At 39.3% G+C, this 12020-nt stretch overlaps 1 long non-coding RNA gene across 1 annotated transcript in view; it reads right to left on the reverse strand.

The window, feature by feature from the left end:
- Positions 1-12020, reverse strand: part of LOC128656248 (uncharacterized) — a 188267-nt gene that overhangs the window by 118451 nt on the left and 57796 nt on the right. Inside the window, exon 2 of the long non-coding RNA XR_008401985.1 lies at positions 3045-3169. This is a non-coding gene — a long non-coding RNA (uncharacterized LOC128656248). The remainder of the gene's footprint in view (positions 1-3044; positions 3170-12020) is intronic.

Below are 12020 nucleotides of genomic sequence, written 5' to 3' on the forward strand. Positions count from 1 at the left end.
AATTATTGTAAAAGCTTCTCTGGGACCTCTTTGTTCAGAAATAGCAAACATGCATGGCTTTGCCATTGAAACAAAAAAAGAAAGGGCGCCTCCTAGTGTAGCCAATTTTTGTAAGTAGATAATATATATTAGCAGATTTTGTACTCACATGTAGTGAAGGCAACGATAATGCCTAGGTAGATGGTCTGGAAACTTATCAGTGTCCCAGTTGACTGTGCACCATGAGAAGGGCTGCTCCTCTTGAATGGAAAAGATCTGGAAAACTGGAAAAATATACAGAGGGCGACTCCTAGTGCAAATCAGTTGATACAGTTGTAAACCCCAAATAATCCCTTTAGAGAGATACTCACATATTATGGAGCACACTATAGTGCTAATGAGGCAAGCTGGGTATATTATAGTGGCCCAGTGCACATAACACTCTGGCAAGCAGTGGATCAATGTAGCAAATAAAAGATAGGAGACTCCAGAAGTATATCAAAAATAAGTTTTATAAAAATAAATAAATGAACATAAAAACAATCAGTAAAACACGCTACGCGTTTCTCAGAGCTCACCACTCTGTTTCCTCAGGCAAGTTCTACTGAAATATGACTGAAGTCTCCTATTTAAACCCAAAAAGACTAATTGGGATGTCGGTTACACCCATTACACACCCTTTTAATTAGCTCTTGCTACTATTACCATAGCAACTCTGCTGACTACACCTAACATTCCTTAAATGGCATATACAACATGTTTGATACATTTACTACAGAGATCTGATAAAATAACTTTGTATGTTATTTAACATTGGTTAAATTCTTAGTACAATGTAACAGATCATCCTATAAAAATAAGGAACACTTACATTTGTATAGATAAATCTATCAACCAAAAACCTATATTTATCACAATATAGAGTGACTGTATTTATTTGTAGTGTATATACTTTCCAAATAAAAATAAGTATATGGCACTTAGCTTTATCTTCTTGTTTTTTGTTTGCAGTGCTAGAACCATCTTGTGTTGCAGTATGTGTGAGATATAGCTAATCGATGTATGTAATTTTTCGCTCGACTTTTGTTTCCTTGTGTTGTCTTATGCAATTGACGGGATTTTCTTATGTTTACTCTTAAAATTTGCTGCGCTCTCTGCCGGAAGTGGTCATGAGCAGTTGCCATGGTGTCAAAATCCAGATTATTATCTATTTTCTTTCAGGGAAAGAAATTGTTTGGTTCTGATTTAGACCCTATTATATCTACTGTTACTGGAGGTAAAACTGCTTTTCTTTCTCAGGACAAAAAGTCTAGAACGAAATCTAAAGCTTCTAATCATCAGAATTGGGAACAAAGTTTGACTCCTCTGTTCAAAATCAATGCATCTCTGGTTCAGTCTGGAGACCTAGTGCTAACTAGAACAAGTCAAAGCTGTGTAAGAAATCTATCCCTACTATCAAAACTGCAAGAAGGTGCGGCCCTCGATCCAGAAGTTCTGGTATGTGGATAATTAAGCCTTTTTTCAGGGGGCTTGGTTTTAGTCTGTTCCAGACCCCTGGATTCTGATTATAGTTTCTCATGGATAACAAATAGGATGCAGAACAAAGCCTCAGAGAGGAAGGTTTATGTGTGCAATGTTCCTGTAAAAACTGATGCTGTCTAAGATCTGGAAGCTATGGGAGAGATTTCAGATCATTTCTGGATCTAAAAGCTCTGAACAAGTTGTAACAAAATGTAAACTTTTCATACTATTCTGCCTTTTGTTCAGCAAGATCAGTTTATGTCCACAATAGATTTAAAGGATGCTTAACATGTGTTTCAATTCACAAATAACTTTTTCCCATTTATGAAGTTTCCCTTTCTGGACAGGCATTTGCAGTTTGCTGCTCTACCATTTGGTCTGGCTACAGCTCCAAGAATATTCATAAAGGTTCTGGGTGCCTTTTTGTCTGTGATCAGGTCAATTGCAGTGTTTCCATATCTGGACGACATCTTGGTTCAAGCTCGGTCTTTTCCTGTAGCAGAATCTCACAACAATCGACTCTAGTTGTTTCTTCAACAGCATGGTTGGAGGATCAATTTCTATAACAGCAGAGAGGATGTCAGCTTGTCTTGTCTGAACCTTCAATCTCTCTCGTTTCCCTTGTTTCTTCTTTGTATGGAAGTCCTAGGTCTCATGATTGCAGCTTATGATGCAATTCCATGTTTTCACATGAGGCCTCTTTGGCTTTGTACGCTGCATCAATAGTGCAGAGATTATACTCAGCTATCTCAAAAGATATTTTTGGATCCCAGTACAAGTCAGTCTCTAACTTGGTGGCTGGATCATCAGTTTATTATTCAGGGACTTCTTTTGCTTGTCCTACCTGGACTGTGATCACTACAGATGCAAGTCTCTCAGGTTGGGTAGTGTATGCGTTTCTCCTGACTTTGCTCGTTGTCTGCAGCTTTTTGTTGTAGCTGTCATTTCTCTAGCCTATGTTCTCTCCTTGTCTGAAGCAGAGTGTGCAACACTGATCACTACATCCAGACTCCCTCTTATGGTCAACCTGGAGAACATCATCTGTAAAAGACAGGTTGCAGCCCCAGAATTATGATGTCATCACTTACTATTTAAAGTTCATCAGTTCACTCTGCCTTTTCCCTTGCGTTGTCTCTGACTTCTCTGTGAGTCCCTGTGTTACTGATTCTGTGTTTAATCTGGTTTGTTTGACGTACCTTCTGGTTCCTGATCCCTGGCTTGTTTCTGACTCCACTGATCTTTGTGTACCTGACTACTCACTTTGAATCCTGATCCAGTTTATCTGACTGCCAGCTTTGGCTTTGACTCCTGGCTTGTTGTTTAACTTTCTGACTCAATAATTTTTGTGTTATTTTTTTAAGAAAGGTGTGATTAATTTAGCATTTCATGTCTCTGTCTGATTCCTGGTTCCCTGACGTTACGCAAGGGCCATGAATCCTGATGGTGCTAATAATTCACCTTTACCCACCATAATTTCCAGGAGGGATGAACTGGATAACCCCATTTATCATCTTGCACTAGCCCTGCAAACCCTTCTGACTTACACTGCACATTTTGGATCAGAGTGCCTCGCAAGCTATGGCTGCTCCTGCTCCTATTGCTGCTGCACTTAGTCCTAACAGGAGCATGTCCGGTTCTGCACCTCTTCCTCAGCGATATGGAGGCGATCCTAATCAGTTACAAAAACAAATGCAATTTGATCAGCGCAAAACAATTGAACTACACAGGCAATTAAGACACAAGGATCTCTTCCAACTTAAAGACAATTATTAAATCAAACATAATACTTAACTGCACAAAAACATTCTCAAGTGTTGATTTAACAGGGTCCTACAAAAAATAATAATAGCAAACAAATAGATTCACTTTACTAATATCGCATTAAAATCACATTAAAAATATTGTAAAAACTTAATACATAAAAGAAAACACAGCAGATAATTAGCTAGACATTGCTAAATAATAGTAGATAATAAAACACACATACATATAAAAATGTGAATATCAACAGGTAAAAATAATGAGAGCTGACAGTCTGAACAAACCAGTGTTATAGTTCACAGTAGAAGGCATGTGGTTTCCTGTGAAAGGGAGAAAGAAATCTCCTTATGCGTGGTCAAAGAATATGGATGTAAAAATAAGCTGTACTCAGATATTAGTACTCTTAACGATCCAAAGATTACAGTGAAGACTTCCTCTTGTCTCAATGTCCTACGCCTGAGGGTTCCTTGCATCCATGCAGTTTCTTTTCTAAGAAATTGTTCCTAGCGGAATGCAATTATGGAATTGGTGACATGGAATTACTGGCCATAATTTTGCCACTTAAGGAATGGAGATCTCCTACCTGCCTTGTAGTAAGAATATTAGGGCTAATGCCCTCTCTCGAAAATTTTCGCATCTATCCAAGGAGAAGTCTGTATCCACTCCAGTTATACTTCCGGACCATATATTGGCCAACATACGTTCCATTTTTTCTTCTCCCTTGGGGGAGGAGATCCTGGTTGCAGAAACCATTACCAGAGAAACCTAGTGGCAAATGCTTTGTACCTGAGAATCTTCGCACCAAACTATGGCACACATCCCTATCCTAAAGCCACAGGTCACCCAGGGCAAGAACCAAATGATTTGGTCTGTCACTCAACAATTCTGGTGGTCGGGTCTTCATTCTGATGTTGCTGCATATGTTGCCTCCTGCTCAGTCTGAGCGCAGAATAAGACTCCTCAATGTCTTCCTGTGGGTTTTCTCCAACCTAATGCTAATGGTGAGTGTCCTTGGACACATCTTTCCATATACTTCATTATCAACCTTCCTGTTTCCTATAGCAATACTGTTATCCTGATGGTTATTGACCATTTTTCCAAAATGTCACATTGCATTCCCTTGAAGAAGCTGCCTACCTCCCTACTACTCAGGAACGTGCTTCAATTTTTGGAGGTCCTCCATTTACATGGGTTACCAGATTCAGGATTGCCTTTGTCGGGTCAATGCAGCACCAAAAGCTCAAGGCTGACCATAGGCTTCTAACCGCACCTACCTACCAGGTTGGGGAGAGGGTTTGGCTGTTCTCCAGCAATTTGAACCTTTGTCTGCCTTCCAATAAACTGTCTCCCCATTATATTGGGAATTTTTGAGTACTCTGATGGTCAATCAGGTTGCCTACACTCTTGACCTTCCTCCTACTATGAGCATCTGCAATGTATTTCACATCTCCCTCTTGAAACCATTGGTTTGCAATTGGTTTACTACTGTGTTGCCTCATCCCTGTCCTATTTCTATTGACAACCATGAGGAATATGAGGTCAGCAGCATTATTAATTATTGTATGTCCAGAGGTTACGTACAGTATTTGGTTCACTGGAGGGGTTACGGTCCAGAGGAGTGTTCTTGGGTTACCTACTCTGAAGTTCATGCTCCCACCCTCCTCCATGTCTTCCTTGCCCATTACCCCAATAGGCCTTTTGTCCTGACTTTGCTTGTTTTTTGCAGCTTTTTGTTATAGCTGCCATTTCTCTCACCTGTGTTCTCTCCTTGTCTGAAGTGTGTGTAACTCTGCACAGGAACTCACAGAGAAGTCAGAGAACTGTCTATCATTGATGTTCTCCAGTTTGGCCATAAGAGGGAGCCTGGGTGTAGTGAACACCCAGGCTCCCTCTTATGGCCAAACTGGAGAACATCAATGATAGACAGTTCTCTGACTTCTCTGTGAGTTCCTGTGTTCCTGATTCTGTGTTGAATCTGGCTTGTTTGACATCCCTTCTTGTTCCTGATCTCCAGCTCGTCTAAATACCAGGTCTGGTTTTGACTCCTGGCTTTGTCTTTTGGACTCTTTATTATTTTTTTGGTATTTTTTTTAATATAAGTGTGATTAATTTAGCATTTCATGTCCCTGACAGTTAGCTGTTTAGGGGTCACTGAGAGTACAGGGAGTTTGGGATCCTCAGGAGGCGAGGTTACCAATCAATGTTCTAGAAATCCGTGCAATATTAAAGCTTGGCCTCTGTTAAAAAGAGAGTCGCATCTCTGTTTCCAGAAAGACAATGTTAGAGCAGTAGCCATATATATATATATATATATATATATATATATATACAGTGGGGCAAAAAGGTATTTAGTCAGCCACCAATTGTACAAGTTCTCCCACTTAAGAAGATGAGAGAGGCCTGTAATTTTCATCATAGGTATACCTCAACTATGAGAGACAAAATGTGGAAACAAATCCAGACAATCACATTGTCTGATTTGGAAATAATTTATTTGCATATTATGGTGGAAAATAAGCAATTGGTCACCTACAAACAAGCAAGATTTCTGGTTCTCACAGACCTGTATCTTCTTCTTTAAGAGGCTCCTCTGTCCTCCACTCATTACCTGTATTACTGGCACCTGTTTTAATCCCCAGCAATGATGGAGGTGTCTTGAATTCTTTCATGGGCACAAACCTATTCCTGTCTAGTCTTTGTGATTCATATTCCAGGGGTGAACAACTGGGAGACAGACTTTGTCAGTAATCAGTCTCTACATCTAGGGGGTGGTCTCTTCACCAGGATTTATTCAATCAGATTGTGGATCTTTGGGGTCTCCAAGAGATAGATATTATGGCCTCTAGATTGAACAACAAATTTCCCAGCTATTTTGCAAGGTCCAGGGATCCTCAGGCAGAGTTAGTGAACGCTCAATTAGTATTGTTTTTTTCAGCTTGCTTATATGTTTCCTCCTCTGGTTCTTCTGCCCAGGGGGATTTCCAAGATAAGCCTAGATAAGTCATCAGTAATCCTGATTGCCCCAGCATTGCCTTGCAGGATTTGGTATGCAGATCTGGTTCAGATGTCAAGCTGTCCTCCTTGGTCTTTGCAGTCAGACCTTCTGTCTGAAGATCTGTTTTTCCATCCAGATTGCAGGTCTCTGCACTTGATGGCATGGAAATGGGGTTTCTTTGATTCTGTGATTGAAACCTTGATTTGAGCTTGTAAGCCTGTAACTAGGAAAATCTATCACAAGGTCTGAAAAGCCTAATCTGCCAGTTCTCTGAAGGGGAAGATTTTTGCTTTTTCATCTTTTTTCCACAGGAAGACTGCTAATCTTCCTGATATTAATAGTTTTGTTCAGGCTCTGGTCCATATTAAACCTGTAATCAAGTCAGTTTCTCCTCCATAAAATCTTAACTTGGTGTTTAGGTTGTTGCAGGCTCCTCCTTTTGAGCCTATGCATAAGATGGATATTAAACTACTTGCTTGGAAAGTGTTACTTTTTGCTATTTCTTCTGCTAGAAAAGTTTCTGAGTTATCTGCTCTTTCTTGTGATCCCCCCTCATCTGATTTTTCATCAGGATAAGGTTGTTTTACTGACCTCATTTGATTTTTTAGCTAATGTTGTTTCTTCAGACAACTTTAACAGAGAGATTTTTCCTTCTTTGTGTCCTAATTCTAAGAATTCTTCAGAGAGATCTTTGCATTATATGGATGTGTTAGGGCATTGAAATATTACATTGATGCTACTAAGGACTTAAGACAAACTTCTAGTTTGTTCATTTTTCTGGTCCTAGGAGGATTCAGAAAGTTTCTGATGTTTCTTTGGTTCTTGGTTGAAACTTTTGATTACTGCTCATTCTACTAGGTCATTTGCCACTTCTTGGGTTTTTAAGAATGAGGCTTCAGTTGATCAGATTTGTAAGGCAGCTACTTGGTCTTCTTTGCATACTTTTACAAAATTCTACAATTTTGATGTTTTTTTTTCTTCTGAACCCGCCTTTGATAGGAAGGTTCTTCAGACAGCTGCCTCAGTTTTTTTTGTTTTTTTTTTGCCTGTTTGATTTATTTTAAGTGCATTTAAATATATACATATATATTATATATATTTATTGGGGTTGTGAATTTAATTTCTCAGTGACAAAATATGTTTTAAATCCCTCCCTTTATGTTATTACTCGTGGACTCCAGAGCTTGGGTATTAGTTCCCAGGAGTAATGGATCCTGGACTCTCACCAACTGTATGAAAGAAAACATAATTTATGCTTACCTGATAAATTAATTTCTTTCATGGTGATAAGATTCCATGAGACCCCACCCTTATTAGCGTTCATCATTTTTCCCTGCTCCTTTTTAAAGCTCTTATTCCTTTTTTCTTACCCCACTATACATTAGACTCAGGTATGTGTGAGGTGGGAGTAGTTATATGGGGCTCTTGTGGTTTGGGAATCGTTGCCTCCTCCTAGTGGTAGAGAAGAGTAATTCCTAGGAGTAATGAATTGCGGACTCTCACCAACATGAAATAAATTAATTTATCAGGTAAACATAAACTATGTTTTTTTACACTGACTAAGGCCCAGATTACAAGTGGTGTCCTAAGATAAAAAAATTGTGTTGCCAGAGTAGCACTCGAATAACAAGTTGAATGTAAAAAGTCAGAGCGAGAGCGAAAGACTCAGGCTTCTATTATTTAATATATATATATATTTAATATATATATATATATATATATATATATATACAGTGGGGCAAAAAAGTATTTAGTCAGCCACCAATTGTGTTCTCCCACCAAAGAAGATGAGAGAGGCCTAATAATTTTCATCATAGGTATACCTCAACTATGAGAGACAGGAAACAATTCCAGACAATAACATTGTCTGATTTGGAAAGAATTTATTTGCAAATTATGGTGGAAAATAAGTAATTGGTCAATATCAAAAGTTCATCTCAATACTTTGTTATATATCCTTTGTTGGCAATGACAGAGGTCAAACGTTTTCTGTAAGTCTTCACAAGGTTGTCACACACTGGTGCTGGTATGTTGGCCCATTCCTGCATGCAGATCTCCTCTAGAGCAGTGATGTTGTGGGGCTGTCACTGGGCAACACAGACTTTCAGCTCCATCCAAAGGTTTTCTATGGGGTTGAGATCTGGAGACTGGCTAGGCCACTCCAGAACCTTGAAATGCTTCTTATGAAGCCACTCCTTCATTGCCCAGGCGGTGTGTTTGGGATCATTGTCATGCTGAAAGACCCAGCCACATTTCATCTTCAATGCCCTTGCTGATGGAAGGAGGTTTGCACTCAAAATCTCACGATACATGGCCCCATTCATTCTTTCATGTACACGGATCAGTCGTCCTGTTCCCTTTGCAGAGAAACAGCCCAAAAGCATGATGTTGCCACCCCCATGCTTCACAGTAGGTATGGTGTTCTTTGGTTGCAACTCAGCATTCTCTCTCCTCCAAACACGATGAGTTGTGTTTCTACCAAACAGTTCTACTTTGGTTTCATCTGACCATATGACATTCTCCCAATCTGCTTCTGGATCATCCAAATGCTCTCTAGCATACTTCAGACGGGCCCGGACATGTACTGGCTTAAGCAGGGGGACACGTTTAGCACTGCAGGATCTGAGTCCCTGGCCGCGTAGTGTGTTACTGATGGTAGCCTTTGTTACGTTAGTCCCAGCTCTCTGCAGGTCATTCACTAGGTCCCACCGTGTGGTTCTGGGATGTTTGCTCACCGTTCTTGTGATCATTTTGACCCCACAAGGTGAGATCTTGCATGGAGCCCCAGATTGAGAGAGATTATCAGTGGTCTTGTATGTCTTCCATTTTCTAATTATTGCTCCCACAGTTGATTTCTTCACACCAAGCTGCTTGCCTATTGCAGATTCAGTCTTCCCAGCCCAGTCTACAATTTTGTTTCTGGTGTCCTTCAACAGCTCTTTGGTCTTCACCATAGTGGAGTTTGGAGTGTAACTGTTTGAGGTTGTTGACAGGATTCTTTTATACTGATAACAAGTTAAAACAGGTGCCAGTAATACAGGTAATGAGTGGAGGACAGAGGAGCCTCTTAAAGAAGAAGATACAGGTCTGTGAGAGCCAGAAATCTTGCTTGTTTGTAGGTGACCAATTACTTATTTTCCACCATAATATGCAAATAAATTATTTCCAAATCAGACAATGTGATTGTCTGGATTTGTTTCCACATTTTGTCTCTCATAGTTGAGGTATACCTATGATGAAAATTACAGGCCTCTCTCATCTTCTTAAGTGGGAGAACTTGTACAATTGGTGGCTGACTAAATACCTTTTTGCCCCACTGTATATATATATATATATATATATATATATATATATATATATATATATATATATATATATATATATATAAAAAAATTCTAAGTGAAGAATAGGAATTTCAAGTATTTCTGTTAAAAAAACATATTAAAATAGAAATCCAAGCACTGCTGTTGTACCGTGTTTTCTCTTGTGACACCTCCTTAACGCTACTGCAGTAAACACTTATAAAGATAGTCTCAATTTATGGCAATATAAGCAATATCCACAAATGAATCTTTCTCCTTGTCATTATATTGAAAAAAATTCTCAATACTACATAGTAATAGCACCAAAAATAATATAAAAGATAGTTAGATAGTTCAATTCTTCCAAAAATGGGTCATAGAGGATAATAAAATATCCAAATACCTAGCAAGCAATTGTTGCTTAATACTGTACATGTCTAAGGATGCCTTTATAATATATATATATAATGTAAAGATTGGCTGTAGGCGCAAGAACTGGGCTCATAACTGAAAGTTATTCAGTTTACATCAGCAATACAATTCAATAAAATGATATAATGCAATAAAATAGTATCTAATAAACTCTTAAAATGTGTGTATATAGGTGTATATATGCATAAAAGTTGTTGCAACAACAAGTCCAGTGATAAAAGTCAAAGAAACAATCTAAAAAAGTTCCCACGTGAAAGAAATTCTTCTAAAAGACAAGCTCCAGGTAAGTTGGTGTGCCCAAAATGACCAATATGGATAGATGAACTTCCTACTTACAAAAAACAACCTCAATCAAAATGAGGTAAGTGCCACATAGATTGTCAAGTAGTTGGCTCTCTAGTCATTAGCTCCTCCCCACATGTAGATCTGCTTCCTTCAATGCCCCTTGCAGAAAGATTTCCTCTTTGTTTATTCAGCTCTTTACACAAAACGTTTCCTTTTCTGTTTCAGCTGATGCCTTGTAGTTGCAAACTTTTATTGACTCTGGCTCACCAGCTCTTTAAGAAAAGTGTGACTCTTCACCTTCTGCAAAAATATATATATATATAAACTTGCATGCTTCCTTGCAAGTCGTGTTTAAAGTCCTTTTACAGTGGGGTGTGAATACTTAAGAAATTTGAGCTTCTTACTGTCCCCAGAGAGGCTGGAGTGGATCCTGTAGGATCTGAAATTCTAAACCTGCAACCTTATAATTTATATATCTGTCCCTAACTAGCTGTAGAAGAGAAAATAAGCTGTCTCATCTTTCATCTGACTGTGGGCTCAATGATCTAAAGCTCTCCGAAAACATAATTTATGCTTACCTGATAAATTCCTTTCTTCTGTTGTGTGATCAGTCCACGGGTCATCATTACTTCTGGGATATAACTCCTCCCCAACAGGAAATGCAAGAGGATTCACCCAGCAGAGCTGCATATAGCTCCTCCCCTCTACGTCACTCCCAGTCATTCGACCAAGAATCAACGAGAAAGGAGAAACCAAGGGTGAAGTGGTGACTGGAGTATAATTTAAAAGATATTTACCTGCCTTAAAAAACAGGGCGGGCCGTGGACTGATCACACAACAGAAGAAAGGAATTTATCAGGTAAGCATAAATTATGTTTTCTTCTGTTATGTGTGATCAGTCCACGGGTCATCATTACTTCTGGGATACCAATACCAAAGCAAAAGTACACGGATGACGGGAGGGATAGGCAGGCTCATTATACAGAAGGAACCACTGCCTGAAGAACCTTTCTCCCAAAAATAGCCTCCGAAGAAGCAAAAGTGTCAAATTTGTAAAATTTGGAAAAAGTATGAAGCGAAGACCAAGTTGCAGCCTTGCAAATCTGTTCAACAGAGGCCTCATTCTTAAAGGCCCAAGTGGAAGCCACAGCTCTAGTAGAATGAGCTGTAATTCTTTCAGGAGGCTGCTGTCCAGCAGTCTCATAGGCTAAACGAATTATGCTACGAAGCCAGAAGGAGAGAGAGGTAGCCGAAGCCTTATGACCTCTCCTCTGACCAGAGTACACGACAAACAGGGAAGACGTTTGTCGAAAATCCTTAGTTGCCTGCAAGTAGAACTTGAGGGCACGAACTACATCCAGATTGTGTAGAAGACGTTCCTTCTTTGAAGAAGGATTCGGGCACAGGGAAGGCACCACGATCTCGATTGATGTTCCTGTTAGTGACTACCTTAGGTAAGAACCCAGGTTTTGTACGCAGAACTACCTTATCTGAATGAAAAATCAAATAAGGAGAATCACAATGTAAAGCTGATAACTCAGAGACTCTCCGAGCCGAAGAAATAGCCATTAAAAATAACACTTTCCAAGATAACAACTTTATATCAATGGAATGAAGGGGTTCAAACGGAACTCCTTGTAGAACGTTAAGAACAAGGTTTAAACTCCATGGCGGAGCAACAGTTTTAAACACAGGCTTGATCCTAGCTAAAGCCTGACAAAAGGCCTGGACGTCTGGATTTTCTG

The sequence above is a fragment of the Bombina bombina genome, chromosome 4, assembly GCF_027579735.1.
Source record: "Bombina bombina isolate aBomBom1 chromosome 4, aBomBom1.pri, whole genome shotgun sequence".
Lineage (NCBI taxonomy): Eukaryota > Metazoa > Chordata > Amphibia > Anura > Bombinatoridae > Bombina > Bombina bombina.